Source organism: Aphelocoma coerulescens, chromosome 3 (assembly GCF_041296385.1).
Source record: "Aphelocoma coerulescens isolate FSJ_1873_10779 chromosome 3, UR_Acoe_1.0, whole genome shotgun sequence".
In the NCBI taxonomy this organism is placed as follows: Eukaryota; Metazoa; Chordata; class Aves; order Passeriformes; family Corvidae; genus Aphelocoma; species Aphelocoma coerulescens.
Window position 1 is genome coordinate 89,482,997 of NC_091016.1, and position 13,495 is coordinate 89,496,491.

Sequence of the window (13,495 nt, forward strand, 5' to 3'; positions counted from 1 at the left end):
CCCCTGCACAAAGGGATACTGCAGTTATATTACATACCCATAGGCACCACAATGAAAATTGAAGCTTATACCTAATTAAGGTTTTATACACACCAGTTCCCCCAGTAAATGCAAATTTTAACAAAATTAGACATGTCATATGTTGAAAATGCTCATGGCAAACAATCATTTTGCATTCCTGCAAATAAAATTGTTTTATACTGTAAGCTGGAGGCGAGTGTAACTTATTTTTGTAATAAAGTTTTTATTTTTTTTATGTGTCATTAATATAAATGTGTGTTAGTACAGAGATCTTCTGGTTAAAAACTTAGAATCGCACACATTTCAGTATGTTTACTTGTATTTACATAATTTTTAGAATAGTGGTTGCCAATAGCCTGTATGTTTTCACATTAATTGATTTTTTTTTTTTGTTATCTTAATAAACCATTTTAGTATGTTGTATGTCAATTACTGGGATAGCTGGGACATAAAGTGTAATTAAAAAATTGTCAAGTATTCATTGGAATATGTAAATGTGCCTTGCCAGTTTTGAACTTTAAGACAAAGTAAGTGAACGATGATGAAATGAGTAGTCAATGCCTAAGCGACATTTGCTACCAGAGTTTCATATACTGCCCTTGCTAAAGAAAAGAAAATTTCTTCCTCAAATTTGAACATAAAACTTAACAGTTGCATTAGCTTCTGAATTTTCAAATCTACTTAGAGAAATTAGGCTTATGGAAAGTGGGTTTTCTAATTGTAGCCTTAAGAATAATTTTAAATTTCAATGTAATCCTTGGTGCTGGCATTCCCAGTGCCAAGGAGTTTAAATGCTCCCTTCAAAGAGGTTGCCATGCCTACTGGCACTTTTACTGTCATACGGTTTTATAAGGAACACTGTCAAGATGTGGAAACCAATTCTGAACTTGCTATAAAATGAAACACTGGGGGCTGTAGGAGAGGGAAAGTCCTCAGATTTCTTAATCTTGAGATCTCTCCATTGCTGAAAAACTTAAAACACTTGTTGGATCACAAGTGCTAGTGACTAGTTCTTAGTCTGGAAACATGTTCCATATGTTCCATATTTATGTTCCATAAATATGTTTATGGAATTGCAACAGTAGATGGAAGTGCATAAAAACATTGCAACTAAGGCACTATGTGTGTTGAAATTGTGGATTATATCCCTAATTTCAGCTCTGATAAAAGCATGGGGTATGACTATTCAAAAACAAAAAAGGCAAAATTGACAGGAAAATTTTTAATGAAATGCAAGCAATGGTGAAAGAGCAAAATACCAAGATCCTGACAGTGTTCCCTCTAATTATGAACTCAAGCCATTATAACTTTTACAATTAAATATGATTTGCACTGTTCTGATATTGGTGCAGTTTTTTAGAAAAATTATCAGAAAACTAAATTGCATGTGGTGATTAATATTGTGGAAAAAAACCCTAAAATCAAAAAAATGTTATTTTTTAAAGCTTTAAATTTGATTGTTTAAAGAAGAACCATTAAGTGGAAATACTGGTGAGAATGGGCAAGTGCATATATACAACATCAGTTTGGTTGCACTTGGGTGTTGGTAAACTTGAAATGTTCTACAGCAATAATGCATTCTTTAGGGGGTGCTTTGGTGACAAATGAACATGTGACACAGTTCTTTTTGGCATGTTGAAGGCAAGTTTTGACTTAATATAATGTGCTGCCTCTGTTTATTCTCATAGGAGGCTTTCTTTACTAAAACACCTGCAAAGGTGCATAAGTAGTATAGTTCCACATTGGTTTGTAATGTGTTCCTAAATTTGAAGTCTAGTTGAATTTAATAAGAAACCGGAAACTGCTGCTGCTTAACACTTCTGGTTTATAAACACTCCAATACACAGCTTTTTAAATTATACTCTTGTTTTAATACTCATTTTTGTTTGAAAGGTTTCATATAGGACATGCAACTGTACTTTTTTTTCTTTCCAGTTTTTAAAGAGGAGATTTGTTATGACCCAGAACTTAAGTTTGTGTTTTTACTGTTGGAGGAAGGCTGTTACTACAATAAGATACTAAGATCAGTTTCTGAATTTCTGCGTTGTACAACTCTTGTGTAAATACTGTCTTAAAATCTCAAATAAGGAATAATAATTCTGTTCTTGTTGGGGATTAGGGGTATGACATAGTCTAAAATAAATGTCGTGTCCTCTGAAGGCAGGATTCCCAACTTCAGGATAGAAATATTATATATGGCTGCAACTTTTTGTTCCCTTGTGCCTTTGATTATTCTTCAGAGGCTTAACTTTCCTGTTCAGCCCAGCAATTATTTCAGTACTTCCATATGTCAGTGAGGGGGGACTTTTTTTTTTTTGAGAAATAGAACTGAAAGGCAACATGGACATAAACACACATAACATTTTCACAAGAGTGTATCTAAATTGATACACTGCACAACATTAAGACTGTTACTCCCTCACATTAGTGAGAATTTAGTGGAAAATGTTAATTGTTTAAAATGAAGTAGTAAGTTTTGGAGTAGGCAACAAGGCAGTGAACTTGACAATGTAGTTTTCAGACAGTTGAAATGGGTAAAGTGCAAGCTTGAATGTGTTCATGCCCTGAAGCTTACGATTCCTAACTTTATGACTATATGGATATGGACTTAATAGACATAAAAGTCTGTCTTTATGGAGTGTCTTGCTGAATTAACTCCAGCACCAGCACATGACATCTTTTGTCTGGGGCTAGCTAATTGAATTAGTTGGGCATGGGAAACACCAGATTATGCTTTGCCATTTGCTCTGTCAGATGAAAATGGGATGTGGCAACAGGAGAAGTTGAGCTGAAGATTCCTTGATCCTTAATACAGGTAGTGGAAGGAGAAGGAATAAGTTACTGTCACTTTACAGCCATCTAGTACAAATAAACAGTGCTTCCTAGAAGCTCTGATGTTAAAATCTTTCCAAGAGACTGATTTTCACAGTCATCTGGTCACAGTTTGCAAGTGTGTATTTACTTATGTTAAAAAATCCATGGGATTAAAGAGTGACTGTTTTGGTGCCCCTTTGCCTTGATTGTTACAAAAGAGATTTGTTGAAAAGTACCACTAGGACTAACTTGTTAGTTTACTGGCAGTTTGGAGAGGGGTGATTTTCTCATGTAATTATACCTTTTTATTGCCAATATAGAACTGGTTACTGTTTTTTTCTACAAAATATGTATTTTTAAATGGCCAACTCCTGAGCAGATGCTGCACAGCTGAACTCATCTGGAAACATTGGGTTATGTGGTTTATTTAAAGCTGTCTTCATGAAAGCTGCTTTAGATGGCCAGACTTCCAGGTATCTGATACATCCTTTCTTAAAAAAAATAGTAGAAAAATAAAAGCATCCATGAAGTCTAAAAATCACAGTCATAACATGTAGCTAAAAAGTACTTAAATGCAGCTTGAATATTTAAAGTTTGAATCACAAAATATGTTTCAGTTCAGATAATTGTCCATGAAGTTTGGTGTGTACTCCAAAGCTGACACTTACATTCAAACAGTCATTTAGGTAAAACTTGGGAGTGTCAAAAGTCTAATTCCTGGTAGTCTGAGAATGATTCATTTGGCTGATTAGTGGTGACAGTTCCATATCTCTGCACAGTTAGTGTGACAATGTACTTGCTTTGGTCACTAACGTGTAGAAAACACATGGAATCTTACTGCTTGTTTTCTTTGCACTAAGGAAGTTATGAAATGCACTCTTAGTTTTGCTGCACAGCCAGTAGAATAGTCTATGCCATTTGACTGCACAGAAGATAATGGTAAGTAAAAATAGACTTTCTAATACTTAAATGACTTGCAGTACCCAAAATCCAACTTCAGTAGACTGCTTAATTGATTCCTTATCTGCAGTGATTAACCCAGGTTGTGCATTTTAACCCTTAATGTGTCCACTTCAATGCCAAGTGAATGTTGAGTGTAGCCTGACAGTGTTTAATGCTAAATACTTCAGATCTAAAAATGTCTTAAATCCTTCATAGATAATTCAATATCTATTTTTACACTAATGTGTTAGTAGTCACAGTAGTTTAAGGGATTTTACATGAACACAAGTCATCTATTGAAAGCTGCAAATGGGATATATCAGATCCTGAGTTGCTGGTTCCAAGTGTCGTGCTTTCAGTATTGTTCTGCCATCTAAAGTAACAGTTCTCAGATTTTTTTTTCTTTAGTGGGATGAGGAATGTACCTAATTCTGTCACTCATAATGGTTATTTAAAAACCATGTTACAAAGTGTAATGAATTTGGGATTAAAAAGCTTCCTCCTTGAGACTTTAACTAAGATAATTTATAGATGTCCTATTAGTAAATCAAGGCTTTTCTTAAGAAACAATGTCAGCATACTTAAGAATGAAGCTGTGTTACAAAACACCGGTGAGAACTAGTATAAAATAAATTTTAAGTAATCTTTTCATTATGCAGATGTGTATTACAATTTGAAGGTGATTTTAACATTACAGTATTTGAGATGACAGATGAAAATACCTAGTCCCTGCATCTGGACAGCCGAAGTGGCTATTAAAGGACTGTTCCTGTTTCAGATTGTGGTCAAAGGCTTCCTTTGGGTATTGCAATGAAATGTTTTTTCTTCTAGTACAAATAGCTATTCTGACAAGCCAACCTGTTTCCAATCCACAATTCTAAACAGAATTTGAGTTTTGTATGTGTGCTTAAGTTGATACTTCTAGCAGAAGACAAACCTTCAGTGGTAATCACTGATGTTTCTTTCACCAGGAAGTGACCAGTGTGTAACTGCCTTAGTCTAGTGAAACTGTCCTGTATTTATATTATCTACAGTTACAGAAGTGCAATCATTTACACTTGCTTTTGAATTAGTGAGATGCTTAAAAGCTACTTTGAAGAAAACTGGCATATATGTTGTTAAAATCTGTCAGAATTTGCAGATGAAGAAATATGATGTGGGTTTCATGCTAAAAGAAGACAAGGCCTGGATATAAAGGGACAGGTGGTCATAACTTCTCTCATTGGAAGATGTGGCAGTACAACAAGGTTTAGGTGGCTTCAAGCATTAGCAGTGCCTTGCTCCACTGTGTTCTTGTAATACTAACACAAACTCTCAGGAGAAAAAAACCTCATTATGGGATTAACTCCAGTGAGATTGATCTTCCAGTTAAGAAGGATATGTAAGGTCTTAAATCCATTGGATTTAGTATGGTGTTTGCAACTTGGGTTTGCATAGAAGTGACCTTACAGTGGGAATGGTATAATAAATGGCCGTTTGCATTTTTGCTTAATGTTGCACTAACCTGAAGTTAGGTTTGTTTTTGTTCTAAGCCATTCCTGTGGCCATGTTTCTATCCAAGAAAATGATCTTAATATTCATATGTCGTGAACTGATCAGTAAGTCTTAGACCCTAGTAGTTGTTAATTTGAGCTAATCGGTCTTTTCTTAGGTTAGCTGTTAAAATCAGTACAGGTTTCTACTAGAAAGTAAAGGGTTTTGTTTTCTTAATGTCAGTATCTAAAGGTTCACAGTTTATTCTATTATTATTATATCACAAGTGTAACATTTCTAAATAGTACTGCTTTCATTGAGAAATGAGTAAAGAAGAGTATACAGATGAATAGTGAAAAAGCATTGCTAACTAAGCTTTATGGCAGGTGAAGGCTGCCAGTGTGTACTGCACTTGCGATGCATGGAGGTGTACTCGCCATGCAGGTACAGATAGCATTGACATATGTCAGGTAGTGGTAACATCTCAACAAGGTTGGCACAAACTACTTTCAGTGATGGCCTGGGCTAAAGCAGATAATTGGTATTGAAGTGTGCTAAAATGCTTCTGTAGTTTTAGTGTGAAGCTAGTAAAGAACAGCTACGATAATAACTAGTACAGCTGTAGGTAGATGATGATCAACCCCCATTTTTGTAGTCGCTGGAAGAGCAAGAGACAGGCATGTATAGTGTGTATTACAGGTTTCTAAATCCTTGTGAAGCAATCTTTTTCTTTATTACATGAAGACTAAAACATGTAAGATTTGAATTCTTAATGCAGTTAAAGATAGAATAACTTAGCAATTCTGGTTTCAACTTCAGATGGCTGGGTGTAGTTAAAGCCCAGTAATCAAGGCTTGTATTTTAGAATCAAGATAATTTTTAAACTCTGTTTAGAAAGACTGAAGGTGTTTAATTGCAGGGCCAATCTAAGAATACTTGCAGATAGCAGAAATGTGTATACTGCTGGGGGGGTTGGTGGGTGGAGCTAAAACCAACCCACAAGAACCAAAACACAAACAGCGCCCGACACCCCTATCCCGTGATTCTGAAACATGTTTAGGAAGAGGACAATGTTCACCACGTTGTAAGGGCATGCAAGCTAAATAGGTCATAGGTGTTGGAATTCTTAGATGTGGGGCACGTGAGATTAATGTGGTAATCTTGGAACTTCTGCCTTTCCACCACATGGTAAAAATAATGTAGAGAGATCTCAGATTTCACAGATGAACTAAAATTATGGTTAATGTTCACATGTCTTGACTAAGACATTTGGAAGGGCAAAAAGTGTCTCTGTGAAAAGGAAAACTTGCAGGGTCTTCTGTAAATACCTCTGTTCTTTCTAAAAGCAATTGATGACTAGGGAATTCCTTCTCAGAGGAATACAAATGTCTTGTATTTAACAGGTTGACATAGGAGTGATTGCATCACAAACACTCCCCAGGTCTTAACAAAGCATATTATTTGCTCCCTGAGAAAAGGAAAAGAAATAAAACAGTTTGAAAAAGAAGTCATCTCCCTGTGGGCAAAACAGAGCCATCAAATCTGCCTGAACTACAGTACTGGCAAGTTTCTAATACAGGATTAAAGAAAAAATAGGGAAATAACCTGGCAAACCACAGCATAGAACAACTTCATTTAGCTGTGTTACAGCTTTGTGGAATCTCCCCTGTCTCTAACCTGTCTGTCCTTATCCTGTGAAAGGTAGGTACACTCTTTAGCCAGGCACCCTCTAGCAGCCACAGCATGAGAGAGGGGAATGTCAGGTGATGGATCTTGGCCAGATGGAAACATCAGGTCAAAAGCAGGCAGGGCCCTTTGGATTATATGACACAAGGTAAGAATATCCTGTCCTGGCTGTCATAATCATCAGGGCCACTTTATCTTGATACACATTTCAGAAGAAAATTGTATCTCTGTAAGGGAGGAGGTTTTAAACACGGCAAAATACAAATTTGTGAAAGAAAAACCCCCTGTTACTATGTATAATGCTGCTATTTCAAATGTCCTGTTCAGAGAAGCAACTGATGTCCTAGAGCTGGTATTTATAAAATCACTGTTTGGAAGTGATGAACTGATGGTCTTGTCTCCAGGGAAGTAAGAGCCAACCTTGACTATCTGATACACGTTCCAAAAGTAGACCTTTTCTTTGCCCACGCAGGTGAGGAGTTCTTCCATCTCCTTTTAATGGTATAACATATTTGCCACTCACTGCTCTTAATCCCTTAGAGGGTGGGTAAAAGTAGGGTAGTTGAGAAAAACTTTTGCTAAGACCTGCTGATGCCTCATAATTGAGTGATGCTTGAGGGAATGCCAAGTTCCTAGCAAAGTTTGCATGTAAAGTCTTGATCTGAATGTCTCAGTGCAGGGCACAAAGTGAGAACAGGTGTTACACTTGTAAAGCTGGGGTGAATCAATGCAATTCCAGCAGCCTCTTTGCAGAATTCAAGTTCAGGATGGGCCCAAAGAACTCCCAAGTACGCCAGTGCCTTGTACAGAGTCACATTTGTTCTTGAAAAGTGCGATACAAGCCCAGCATCCTGTGAGGGAGAAGTGGCTGATCGTTTCATGGGACTAGGCCAGGACTTCATTAAAGACATGGTAGTGCAAGGAATCCAAATAGGTGTCTTCTACACTGAAGGTGGTTGTTGCTCAGAAATAAAAGTGCTTAAAATTAACGGTTGTGCCTGGAAGCAGACATCTGGGACCCCAAGAGATGAAGACTTAGGAACCAGTATGAAGGTTGCTGAACTTCATTTGAAGATGTTCTGTTTCTTCGAGTCTAGGCTACATGTCTTAGTTCAAGAAATTACACTTCCTTAGTGAACAAAAGGAATTTTTTTCTAAACCTATCAAATATAAAGGCCTGTATCAGATCAGAAGGTAGGAGGAGGCTGAAGAAGGAATGTTGTATGGTAGAATACACTTGGAAGTTTTAGTTTGCCAGCATGGTCTCTACTTCCTGAGTTAAAAGAGGATAAATCTTTGTATGTTGTCCATTAGTGCTCAGAATACACAGAAGGATTTGTTTTCATAGACTGCTTTTGTCAGGAAAAGTCATTTTCTCTGCAAGCATGAACATGGTGAGCAGCATCTCTAAACAGACTGAGAAAGGAACGTACCTGAAGGTAGAAGTAATGTGGAATGAGGAGCTTATGGAGATAGGTGTATGTTCTTGGTGAAACTCAGGTGGGCGGCTTTGAACTAAGACACCTTGGACTAACTGTACTAAATTCATGTCTCCTTACTGCCAAGGGTTCTCCTCCAGATAATACATGATTTCAGTTTGGTCGTTTCTCCTTTGTTTTTGCCCTTGGGCTAGGGGGAAGGAGAGTGAGTCATTACTGCATAGGTAGCTTGACTTCTCCAGACCTAACAAACACCTGAAGGAGAAAATGGAGAGGGGAGCACACCAGATACATGGGATTTTCAGAATTTGAGACTGGCTGATACTCCCAAGTTTCTTGACCATAATCTATCCCAGAAACACACTGGATGTAGACAAAACACCACTCTATGTATGGTTACAGCTTAGTACTTAATGTACAATTTACCGCATATAAGCTGAATAGTGATCAGTGGAGAATTTTCTACTCATCCTCAGAATGCGGTCTGCTAGGAATCTGGATGATATTACACAATCCTTTCTCTGTTTTGATTACCTTCTGAAGCAAAATCTACTTTCTCCAGGGAAAAAAAACTTCCCTCTTGCATCTGAACTGCAGTGACCCCAACTTGAGGTCTATCTACAGCATTCAAGTTCTTGTGTTGCGTTAGGAGCTATGTTAATGCATCTGTTGAAATCCCAAAGACCTTGGTCTTCACTTGCAATTCCTGTGGTGGTGAAAATATTACAAACTGGACCTATAGAGACCATCCAAACATGAGACTGGACTGGAAGATTCACAGCTTCTTAAGGGGGGGAAGAAAGTGTTATTCCTTAAAGTTTGATAAGAAAGGATAGTAAACTGATTTTCATATTAAAATGCCCCAATTAATATATACTTTAAAATAGGTATCTGTGAAAGAGCAAAAACTTACTGCCTGGTGTTTTAAGCAGTTTCTTTTGTCATTCTTTTGTACAAAGATAAGCCAGGTAGCTTATATAGTAGCAAGTAATTTGGTCACAAATCAGACATAAATTTGAGTTTCAGAAAAATACTGAGTGGTAATAATAATTCCCTGCATGGTATCAGACCTTACTAGCTCCAATTCTTTCCTAGCTAGAATGCTAGTTACTTAAATTAAACAGAAAATAAAAAGCAAATCAAAACTTTAATGGAGTTTTGCAATATTCACCAAAGTCTTCCAAATAGTCCTTGCTTCTTGATTTCACAGTTTGTGCCTTTTGCAAACATCTCAAAGTCCTCTTCCCTTGCCTCAGCATGCACTCTCCCTCAGCATGTCCCTTTTCCCTTTGGGAAAGGACACTTTAGGGAAACTCACTGCGCAGGTGCCAAGTGTGCACCAGGAACAACATTTGCAGAACATCTGGAGGAGTCACAAGTAGCTGTTCCTTGCCACTCTGAGAGAGGGACTGTGGCATTCTGTCCTGCCAAGGTGTGTCCACTGATAGAGGGACTGTCTGCTTCTGCAGAAGCACATTAATGCCAGTGCTAGAGGCGAAGTGCTATATAAAATTAGATTGCTTTTTTTCTATCAGATATACCACCATTTTGGATGGCAAAAACAGTTTGGCATACCTCCAGGAACTTGGGTAACTGTTTGATAGCATTGATCAGTCATGAGCTGTAAGGAAGCCTAGCCTTGCAGAGAGCATGGTACTGAGATCCACTTCTTAAACTCTCATTAAAACAATAATATTCCTCTCAGAGTGGAGCTCTACCATGGAGCTATGTGCTCCAGTTACACTACAAAATATATAAGACATGGGCACGATAACCATGTGCTCCAAAAAGCTGTTTTCAAAAAGCCTCAAGACTCATCCTTACATACAAGGAACAGCCCTCTGTCCAGGTGTTCTTGTAGTATCACCTTGTGCATTCCGCCTTTTGCACAGAATCAGATTTTTTTTTTGTTATTGTCATATATTCAGTATTCTTGCTAGGGAAATACAACATTTATGTTATGTTCTTTTTAACCATTCTGTAAATACTTCCGTTTTTCCTAGACATCATTTAAAAGGAAGAGAATGTCAGATTGATTCCATACATCCTCAGTCAACAAATGGTAAACGAATCAATATTCTGGTTATACAACTGGTTCTGTACAGTTCCCATGAGGCATCTGATGAAAGACTTAAGTACAACTAACTTTTTCAAGGTGACAATTAATGTTGTTTAACTTTTACCCTGTGCTGCTTTTACATACTTCATGTTGTCGGAGAAACTGGTTGCTTGAACTAAAAATATCTCTGTGGAATTCTGACCTGACAAAAACACTCAAGGCATTTGCTGCTGTGTCCACAGAAGCTAAAAGCAATGGGCTCCAGGATACCAGCTCACCAGTCATCAAAAGAAGCCAGATCTCGCAGATCTCATCACCAAGTCTGGGTTTACATGGTCATGTTAAGTATCCACAGAAAGCTTTCTTGGATACAAACTACCTTGCAACAGCAACATGTAGTTAGTGTTTTTTCCACTTTTAACGACTTCTGCCTGTTGATTAGAATTTCCTGAGCACGTGAAGGCTTTAGGTTGGGATTTTTTTCAGTGTTTTTCTTTTAAGGTGGAAAAAATGAATCCATCAAAAATGAGAGTTATATCTAAATGAGGAAAAAGGATCATAAATATTCATAGGCAAAAATGTTAAAATACTCTGAGGCAGGGCAAAAAAACGAAACCATTTAAGAAGGCGCTAGTTCTAATAAAAATAAATTTTGAATGCTGTTTTGTTAACAGCTTTGTTCCCCATGTTGCAGCCTGTCCCTACTCACTGCTACACAACAGAGGAGATAGTAAAATTGGAAAAGGAGAGGGAGAACAACAAAGATGATAAAAGGTACGAAAGTGCTCTTTTTACCCGTACTTGTTCGTGAAGGACAAGTCACTGGAGCAGGAATCTTAATTTTGGAAAAGACAGTTTTCTCAGGTGACTAAAGTATTTTGGTAAAAATGATAAGCAGCGAGCATGCTGAGTAGGGAATGATTTTTCACCATATCTAGTAAACACGTGAATGTGTGGAGAGCTGTATCTTCACTCACACAAGTGCAAGTGGTAGAACTCCTTGCATGATTTTTATGGATGTTAAAGTTTCTGGTTCTTCAAAAGCAACTTGAAACTTAGGAAATAAATTCTTTCTCAGGATATCCCCAAGATTATGAATCAGAGTAAAAGAATGTTCCAGGAACTTGCTATTATATTCTTGCCATGCTTTTACAACTTTTTCCTAGGTACATAACTCCTGATGGCCATCATCACAAACAGGATGCTCACCCAGCTGAACTTTTGCTGATCCAACACAGTTGTTCCATGAGCCCAGTGTGTATCTATGATGAAAAACTTAACTAGCTTTAAATTCTTCAGGTCTCAGCATAGTTCTGAGGCATAGGTGCTGCAACAGTTTGCAATGAATTAACAGAAACACATGTCATCTCACAAGGATTATCTTGACACTTCTTAATTCAGCTGAAACAAGGGATCCTGGCTCAATTTCATCCTCGAGCTCCCTATTTGAAAATTTTCCCCACCGACCACGGCTGGTCAGCCAGAACTCCCTTCAGGACCTGACATAGTTATTTTCACAGAGTGTATCCAGGGCAAGGCTTTCTTTATCTCCATAGTAAGTCAACAGCTTAATTTTCATTTCAACAGTGCTCTTAAGTATGTGCTATGGCATTGTTTTAACTGTTTGCATGAGTACAGCTCCTTAGTTCTTTCACAAATTTTTTCTTAAAAATTCCAACATCCATCTCGACATTCCCTCATTCCTCCCTGATCAGACTAGGTTGTTGAAAGGAATTAGGTTTTCCAGATCTTTCCTTTGCACATACGACCCATTGACCTACCTCACTTAATACTACAGATGCATATCCAGAGACCTTGTTTTTTGCTCAGATGAATCTAGATAAAATTTCTACGGACTACAGCTTTGTCAAATGTTGCCACAAATCATAATATAATTTCTTTTAAGTGTTTTTCCAGTGTCTTTTGTATACATTTATTTCCTTTCTTTACATATATTCCTGCAGGCCTCTGTTTCTTACTGTCTTATAGTCACCTTCTATACCCACCTTGCAACTTTCTGCCCTATTTTCTTTTCCTTTAGTGTCCCATAAATAGCAGTTTATTACCGAACAAGTTATTTTCACCTCTAAATTCTCTCCGGTGTCTTGTCTGTGAAAGAATTTTCTCAGAAAATTCCTTTTCATGTTAACAATTGGAAAAAGCTCTCTATACACCAGTCTGTCTCCGAATCTTTTTACTTTCTCCTTGAGAGTTACAAGTTCTTCAAGGCAAAACTGACGCTGGTACATTGCCTGCTTTTTGTTTTTTTTTTTTCTTCTTCCCAAATGGACCTTGTCCCAGTGAAATTCTAACACACTCTGTGCTCCTCAGCACCCCTCTGGTTTGCCAAGCATTGTTCCTGTTGGGGATACTAAACTGACCCTTTGGAAACTCCACTTGAAGTGGGGCCTTTTACTTGAATTTCTGTATTGGAACAGTCTCCTTGTTTTTCTTTTTTTGCCCTGCAAATCTTTATTCTGCCTGGTATTTTTAGTCTTAAACACAGCCTAGTAGGTATTTTCAGGTTTTCTAGCAGAACTGTATTTTACAGTCTCTTTTTGAAAAAAGATTAATTTTGAGTGGTGTGTTACAATTGAAACCTCTCAGCCTTTCCCCTTAAACTTCAGTTGCCTTCTAAATCTGCTTCTAAACAAACAACACAACTTCTAAGTCTGTGTCATTCCCTGCAAGTGCGGAGACCAGTGATCTTTTACAAAGTGTTTGGCACATCTTTTCTTAACCCATTTCTCCCTCCCACCTGCCATTTTGCTCCTTACTGCAGCAGCTGAACTCCCCCATTCTTCTAGAAGAAAACTTGAGAGGGATTTTATCCAGGAGCCCAAAGCCCCTGTTGCTGTATTGAGCAGGTATTTCTGGGCCCAGGCTATCACTGTCTCATCCAGTTTGCTTTAATCTGGTCACAGTGAGGGTCAGCATGTGATCCAGGAAGCAAATACAAGACCCTACAACTACAGGTAGGACATGTTTTCATACAACTGGCAAGCATGGGTCTCTGTGGGTGCTACAGGGAGATGACTCCCAAATGCCATAAATCTTGACT

At 37.7% G+C, this 13,495-nt stretch overlaps 1 protein-coding gene across 4 annotated transcripts in view; it reads left to right on the forward strand.

Moving 5' to 3' along the window:
* Positions 1–1,880, forward strand: part of SYNCRIP (synaptotagmin binding cytoplasmic RNA interacting protein) — a 26,681-nt gene extending 24,801 nt beyond the window's left edge. For all 4 annotated transcript variants that reach the window (XM_069011201.1, XM_069011202.1, XM_069011203.1 and 1 more), the window contains exon 12: positions 1–1,880. This exon is cut by the window's left edge. The gene's annotated coding sequence lies outside the window, so the exon portion shown is untranslated.
* Positions 1,881–13,495: the final 11,615 nt, after the last annotated feature.